The 7,371-nt window shown below is 35.0% G+C and overlaps 1 protein-coding gene across 1 annotated transcript in view; it reads right to left on the reverse strand.

Annotated features, from left to right (window-relative positions):
- LOC135210964 (general transcription factor 3C polypeptide 3-like) overlaps positions 1-1,392 on the reverse strand; it is a 641,134-nt gene extending 639,742 nt beyond the window's left edge. Inside the window, exon 1 of the mRNA XM_064243945.1 lies at positions 1,235-1,392. The gene's annotated coding sequence lies outside the window, so the exon portion shown is untranslated. The remainder of the gene's footprint in view (positions 1-1,234) is intronic.
- Between the last annotated feature and the right edge of the window lie 5,979 nt (positions 1,393-7,371).

Genomic DNA, 7,371 nt, shown 5'->3' on the forward strand with positions numbered 1-7,371 from the left:
TTTGAGTCAGAATCGATTACTTTTCAATAACGAATTTTTATTTTTCAAATTAATCATCATAAATATGTAAAATATTGATGTTTTACTATTTATTTAAAAATTATCGAAGTGCACGCTTCGTCGTCGTCTTCTACAAAACAGTTGTTTACTCGGTGAGGAAAAGTTTTCCGTTTGTTGTGATAAAAGTGCCCCAGCGTCTGTGGGCACAAGTGGTGTGCGGATCTATCACAGGAAATGGTTAGTTTATTGACACAAGCGACTCCGTAAACATCAAGATGGCGTCAATCTTCTAAATACCTCGAGTTGTAAGTAAAAATGTTGAACGCGTTCTGGTGAGATTTGCACTACGTTTGAGACCGTTTTCAGTACCCTCTGTTTAAATCTTAAAATTTGGCCTTAATTTCTAACTTTGGAGAAAATACTTACTTCGAAAGGAGAGTAGAGGTCTTTAGCTCCGTTCTCACCAACAAGAAGTCGCGACTGATGCCCATCTCCGGTGTCAGGACGCGTTATAATGTACTTTTTCGGAGGGTGGCAAGCATTGATTGTAGGTGGCCTGTTTGGCCTGCCGTGGTGTTTTACCCTACCTCATGTAGCCAGAAAGAAAGTGTTCTTGGATACTTCTTTCTTGGTCACCCCGGTACTAACGAAGAGGCGTTGACACTCAGGCCTGAGGTGCCGAATTCTCTTCAGATAGTGCCATAGCACCCTCACAGGACAAAGCAGCATCTCATCCGTATCGTTGTTGGTGAAATCCATTAGGGAGGGGATTGTGAAAGACTCGAACCGGTCGTCAGGGACCGACGGATTCTGAGTCTTAGCTACGAAGTTCGGGACGAAATCGAGCGTCACAGATCCCCATCCCCTGGTATGTTTTACGTCGAAGGAAAGACCATGAAGTTCTCCTACTCAAGATGTTGCTTCCACGACCAATAACTCGTGACTGGTGTCCATCTCCGGTGTCAGGACGTGTTAAATAACTTTTTCTGGAAGGTGGACCAACGAGCGGGCAAGACTGGATCAGGTAGTCCACTCGGTTGTTTCCCCTACCTACCTAGCCTAGCCTATGTGCAGGAACAAACCCGGTTTCCCACAAGGGTTCACCTTTACCGCAGTTCTCCTACGACTCTTTTAATCACTACTACTATGTCCTGGATAACCCTTCATAAACAGCAATTACCTATTATGTTCCCGATTCTCATAAACAATTTCTTACTTGCGTAGGACGACCTACCTTAAGCTGTTGGTTGGTTGGTTGGTTATTGCTAATTCAATCAGGGTTTCTTAAGTGTTTGGTGGTAAGAGTAGTAGTAAAAGCGATTTTCACTTTGAAACGGCTCCCTAACTCGTTCTGTCTCCTTTCTGCTTGTTGAAGTTATTGTCCCTGTAATACAATAAATCTTTTATAAATGCTTTTCTTTTTTCAATTTCTTCTTTCGACAGATCTGCAAAAAGAAGGATATTAGTCAGTAATTCCTCTTTATTTTCCTGATATGGCTGCTGCAAAATTATGCGGCATCTCTTATTTCTAATGTCACTATATGCTGAGCAATAGAGTAAAAATGTTCTAAGTTTTCACTTATTTCTTCACAGCATGAACATTTTGTATCTTTCCCTTTTAGCCTATTTCTATCGTTTAATTCTATGTGCCTACTGCCTAGTCTAGTGCTACTGATCATACCAGATTTCTTAAGATAATTATGTTCTCTTCATATTTTCTACAGATTTTTAAGGATGTCTTTTATTCGCCTCTATCTGCCCTTTTTGTCCCAGTTATTTATAATTTCTTTTAATTGCTTACCTTCAAGTGATGCAATTTTTCTTTAATTTGTGTTTGATTCTTTCAGATATTTTTTTTTAATTTGAAGAATCCAAAGGATTTTCTTTTTTCCCGTGGGTCTATGGTTATCTCGTACAGGAGCCTTTCCACCGCTCTCGAGTGTGTTTCGAGATAAAATAGTTGATTCTGCATATTCCTTGAGTGGCAGGGAGAAACCCCTATTTCGAATCTTAAAACACAACTTTCTGTGTAGCTTGGTGATTTCTGAACTGTTCTGTACACTTGTTTGTTTGCTTTTAGTAGTTCATTTGTGTTTTTCTCGTCGATTTTCGTGACTTTCTTGGCATACATGAAGGCAAGGCCAATAGAATTTATGAAGGATGCCTTCGCAAATCCCTTCCAACATGGTTTTCCTATTTTCACCCTACAGCTCTTACTGATGTTTGCCTTGCTTTAATTTGGGCCCTAGACCTTTTTATCGGTTCTCTGAAGCAGTTTTTCATATTGTTGATTGTTACACCTATACTCTGGTTTTTTTTTTTTTTTTTTTCTTTGTCCATCCGCCTGTGGTGATTTTGTATGGTAACACTGCGTCCCGGGCTTTAGATAGTTACGCTAATTGTAAGTTTTAGGTAAATAAAAGGATATCTGGGTGTACATTTGTAACTGAAAAGTGTTTTAATAATTTACTGTATGCGAATTACACCGTTAATATTCGAAATAGGATATTATTATAATCGTTGCATGGAAGATGAATGTAACTATCTAAAGCCCGGGACGCAGTGTTACCATACAAAAACACCACAGGCGGATGGACAGATGAAATAAAACAGAGTATAGGATCTTATCTGGTTAACAATTTTGATTCCTTTATGTGCTGCATATTTTCTACGTAGGCAATAACATATACCAATCGTTGATTATAAATATATTCCTTTTGCCTTTGTTTATATTTTGGCCACATTCGCTGGCTATTTCCATTTGAGTTTGTATTGCTTTTGTTATTTCTTCAAGGGTGTGTCCTAAGATTAATCCCTCGTCTGCATATAATCGTGCCGCTATCCTTATACCTTCATTCATGAAACCTTTCTTAGCATTTTCTAATTTTGGATTATCAAGTAAATTATTAGCAGAAACAATAAGGTTGAGTCATTGCACACCTGCCTTGTCTTTCGTTACATTTAACCCTTTTTGTTCTATATTGTGGAGGCACAGACTAGTTATGTCATTTCTACTGCACTTAATTATTACCTCTGCATGTAGCCTATATACCTCATCGTGACTATTGTTGCAGTGGTCATGATCAGGGCTGCCAGATTTCCATACTAAGCCTAAGGAAATCCACTCTCGGCCTCAGACAGTTGCCAGTTATGAAATATATTCAACTTTATCGAACTCTGAGGAATGTATAAGTTGTTTATCGTGATCTTGTAAGTGCTCATAACTTAGCGGTATGAATTCCCAACCATGGAGTAGGTTTTTTTTTCTTTCTTTCTTTTTTAACTATAGTTACCCTTTCCGTTTTTAGCTCATAATGTTTAAACATTTAGTTAGATTTTTATACTATTTTTTTTATGAGAGGGCAAAAGAAGCAAAACTTCTCAACAACAGTCGGCACTCCTTTAATTTGATGATGAAAAAATGGAATGAAACTTATTTAATTTGACGATGAAAAAAGTAACATAGTTGTTTTACAACAAGTTTATATATATAAGGAATCTTAATCACATCATCGTAATGAAATGTAATGATAAATTTATAATGATGTTCAATCCGGCATTATTGCCATAAATATAATGACTAGACCTATCTTTTGGGCCAACTAGCAGGTTATATAAGCGAACTTAAAAAAAAATAATTATCACTGTATTGTATCATTGCAATTACATAATTACATTAACTTTCATAAAGAATTGAAGCTGCAAGTGTAATGATAGCACCAGTGTCATAACGATGTCTTATTTTTTAGAGTAAAGTAAACTGGCAACGTATCCTGGACCTAGGCTAATGTACTGAACCATTTAATTTTACATGAGGCTTTAATTACCACTGCGTTATACAATTTCTCACTTTTATCGTTGTTATACACATAAAACATTCATTTGGGGCAAAATCAACTGAAAGCGAAATCATGAGCACTATCATCTATACTGGTAAACTAGGCCTATGATTTTTGGTAAGGTCTTACGTTATACGAATTACGGTAATGAAATCATTTAAGCCCGTTCATTTCCAGTTTATGTCACCGTAGGTGTAGAATAACCAAACTGATTATACAGGCACATTAATCATTTTCACATGCAAAAATTGCAATGTGTATTGCAAAGCTGTAAAGTGCATCGCTGAAAAATAATTTGCTACCAAATGGTAGTATATATATATATATATAATATATATATATATATATATATATATATATATATATAAATATATATATATATATATATATATATATATATATATATATCTATATATATATATATATAATATTATATAATAATTAATATATATATTAAATAAATAAATATAATATCATATATATATAGTATATATATATATCTATATATATATTTTATATATATATAGATATATATATATATAATATTTCACAGAATTTCAAGAAAATATACCATAAAAAACTAGCAAATTAAGAATATTCTCTACTATTATGAAAAGAATAAATGTAGATTTTGTTGAGGACCGGATTGAAAATAATTTTGAAAAGGTAACTGAGGCTGGTTGGAGCTGGAGCCAGCCAGTTCGTACGATCAAGATCTAGCTTATATTCTAGGTCTTGGTTTGCACATGAATCAACGGTCAGCGTTATGCATCTAATAAACATCCAAACGCATCCACATATTAAAAAGGATAAAACTGATTATATTTATTTTTATGGATATTTGTGTGTGAGACTTATAAAATAGAATAGTAAAGAATGTTCACAACTTATTATTAGATTTTAACTAGCATACGCTTTTTAAAAATGCGTGGAAATTTTTACGTGTGGATTCCACACCTAATCACAATGTGGACAAGATAAGCCGTATTAGTGACGTCCTTTCCACACTATGGCAGCCCTGGTCATGATGGTGGTAATTATACTTCAAATGTCGAGAAAGAAGGCATAACTAAAGCGCACAACTCTAGTTTAACGTCTAGGCGGGAGGATGGCTTGCTTCCATGAAGACCCGTCGCTTATTTAAAAACAAACTTCTCTCGGAACCAGGGACCATCTCGGATATACAAAACAGAAAACGTAAACAAATGGGGGACTTCAATAAATTATATTCATAAATAAGTTTTACTCTCCAACACACCCACTTAAAACTTATTTTGAACAGAAATAAATGGGTAAAATATTCAGTACAAACCGCATGAAGCACTGATTTAACAAACACTCAATATCGCATAACTTCTGTTGTGACATTAAAAGACTTGTCTGCTGCTACCCAAGCTTTATATTCAACTTAAACTTCAGTAGATTATTACCTGAAACAACCATGAATATAATTAGTAATGACCCCATAATAAATGTAATACAAACTATATAAGATCCCCAAAGTAAATCTAATTAAATCAAATAGATACAAAAGGAATAAACAAAAGGAAATACAAAAGAAAAGGGAATTACTTGGTACACTCGACAAGAAAACTGAAGATACAGTTTTCATTAGCTTTCGTTCATCCAATTTCCCATTTGTTCTTACTGAAAAGACACAATATCGCTAAATTTACTCTAGATTATGAAAATATACTGCAAATTATGTCATATATGTTAAAACTGCAAAACAAAACCGTTCAGATACTTAAAAACACAATATATGTCCGAAGTAATTGGAATTTCTCAGATGAATTCGTTCATAGAGATCTGGTAGATAGAATGTGAATTTCTGATTTTAGTACTATGTATCATGTATCACGACGACAATATTTACTCGTTTTGCTTCATGAACGGGGATATATTGCATCATCGTAAGTGGTGAATGCAATTATTTTAGTTTCTATAAACTTATGTTTGTATTTCAAAGCGATTAAAGTTAGCTGACGTCAATGGCACTCAATGTTGCGACGGCTAAGTTAGGTTGAGCAAATCTAGTTGCATCCGCAAGAGCGTTTTCTATGATGTGAGGAGCCCTAGAACTTCGAGCGGGAAAGCGCAAGTCACTGGATACTGGCTAACGTAATGGATTTCACACTTTGATTACTTCGACGCTGACATGGATCGAAGGCCAGTTGCTGTTTACAAAGCTACTGTCTTTAAACATAAATCTTAATCAAGGTTAAAGTAGCATGTCAGCTCAAAGATTTTCTGGCTATATGCTCCCATTACAAAGCAGTTCGTAGTACCCTACAGCCCTACACGACTGCATTTCTTTGCCGCGAGGCTGAAAGATCTCCCACGATATAAAACTTTAATTGCCTGTGCAATGCATATTGAGTTATTTGTGGTAATAAATATTTTTACTTAACACGGTTTTTTTTCGTGAATTTGTGGATGAAACCCGATTTTCAAAAGTAAAGACTATATCAAGAGAGCAAGAATGACGCACCCTGTGTCTAAAATTTTCCACGTCTTTTTACAATCTTTGAATGCTACGGCAACTGTCGAATGTAATCAAGATTAGGGTATGAATTCCTTAGAGAATTAACTTGAATATTATGATCCTTCAAATTTTATCTAACATAGTGCAGCACGATCTTGGCAGTCATGTCATATATCGCGCAAGCATAGGTCTATTGAGAGAGATACTTAATTCATTATATTTTCTTCTGCCTTTCCCCTGTCACAAGTCCGTCACCAGTACTATAATTCTCTCTCTCTCTCTCTCTCAAAGAAAATATAATAAAATTAAGTAGTTATAAATAGGACTAAGCTTTCACATGAGCAGATTTTGCTCCTCTCTCTCTCTCCACTTTTAAAACACATTTGAAAAAATATTATCACTCAATCTCTCAAATTAAATATAATGAATTAAGTATCTCCATAGATAGGCCTATGCTTGCGCGCTCTCTCTCTCTCTCTTTTCCAAGTTTCTCTCTCTCTCCCCACTTTTGAAACATTTGAAAAAATATTATAACTTAATCTCTTTAAGTAAATATAATGAATTAAGTATCTCTATCGATAGGCCTAAGCTTGCGCGCTCTCTCTCTATCGTCATAATATTTCATTCTTCACAGTATTGTTCCTCACGATTTCCACAAGTACTGCCCAAATTTTAACACCCTTTCTCTCACTGTTAAAGATCCGTCGTTAATTACATATGAATTTTACGTCAGTTTAGTGTCAAACATTACTTATAAATAAGGTTTCACAGAAGGCTTTAAAAAAGGATGATCGATATTCTACCCTGAACTGACGTTACCAATCTAACATTAACGAATAATATAGAGCCTGTTTCTACATTCAAGTAAAAATGATTATAGGACCTCAACAGAATCTTTATGGTGTAAAGTTGATGGAAATCTAGAAAGCAACAAACGCTATGAATTTGAAGCTCCGCCCCCTTTCAAGAGTTTCCAGGTGTGGCATTATTGAACAATATATGTCCGAAGATTTAAAAAAACTGTATCTTAACTTTCCTTGCTGAGTG

Source organism: Macrobrachium nipponense, chromosome 4 (assembly GCF_015104395.2).
Source record: "Macrobrachium nipponense isolate FS-2020 chromosome 4, ASM1510439v2, whole genome shotgun sequence".
In the NCBI taxonomy this organism is placed as follows: domain Eukaryota; kingdom Metazoa; phylum Arthropoda; class Malacostraca; order Decapoda; family Palaemonidae; genus Macrobrachium; species Macrobrachium nipponense.